Source organism: Haliaeetus leucocephalus, unplaced genomic scaffold (genome assembly GCF_000737465.1).
Source record: "Haliaeetus leucocephalus isolate CR32 unplaced genomic scaffold, Haliaeetus_leucocephalus-4.0 Scaffold228, whole genome shotgun sequence".
In the NCBI taxonomy this organism is placed as follows: domain Eukaryota; kingdom Metazoa; phylum Chordata; class Aves; order Accipitriformes; family Accipitridae; genus Haliaeetus; species Haliaeetus leucocephalus.
Window position 1 is genome coordinate 23053109 of NW_010972664.1, and position 956 is coordinate 23054064.

The following is a 956-nucleotide window of genomic DNA, read 5'->3' on the forward strand; positions in this document are numbered from 1 at the left end:
GCCCCCGCTGCGGGCTCCTAAACGGCGTCTTGCGCCTCACCGGCTGCGGTAGCGCTGGTGTCTCTTTGCGACCGCGCTGCTCTTAGGCGGTTAGAGGGGTGGCAGGTCGGGCAGCATAAACGTGAGGTGGTTTTGGGGGGTTTTGGGGTTTTTTTGGAAAATAGCGCGCAGATCTGGTTTAGCGCGGGGTAGTCTTGGAGACCTCGTGAGGTAAAGCCCCGTGGGGGAGTAATATTTGTCTCTGGCACGACAGACGCGTCCCTTGAGAGCCGCACGGAGCTCTGAGGCGAGGGCGCGTCACGCCACGCATGGAGGCATCGAGCTGTGCCCCCCACCGCCCCTCCGTGTAATTTGGTTTATCGTAAGGGGCTCGGCCTGGGTCAGCTCTCTTGAGGGCTGTGGGTCTTCCAGAAATAGTGCCAGCTCTGGTGACTTTAGCTGTTTGAGCCATCCAGCTCCCCGAGCCGCTTTATAAACCTGCGGGGATGCTGAGGCAGAAGTGCTACGAGAAGGGGCGTAGGTGAAGTGACAGGCAGAAAACAGATCTGAATTGCCCTTCGCAAATACGAAACGTGACCGTTTTACCCTGCTCAGTCACGGCTTGCTGCCTGCGGGCACGCGCAAGGCAGAGTTAGTTCCCTGGTCTGTAAAGGGTTTCATCCAAAAGCAAAAGGAAAGGTGAAGTAAAGGCCTGAGCAAGGTAGATGCAGGAACCGGATTCTGAGGAGTTAAAAGAACAAAAGTAGGTCCGTAAGTTTGGGAGACAAGTAACACCTGCCGCTCTTCTCAAAGTAGGGTGTTTTTCACCTTTTACAAAGTTAACCCTATTACTGGAGCCTTGAGTACTCCCAGATTATGGAGAGCAGAGTGTGTTTAGTGAACCTGGCAGACGAGGCTGAATCCCAGCCAAGGAAATATAAAGGCAGGGGAGACAACAGGTCGGTTCAGCCTGCTGA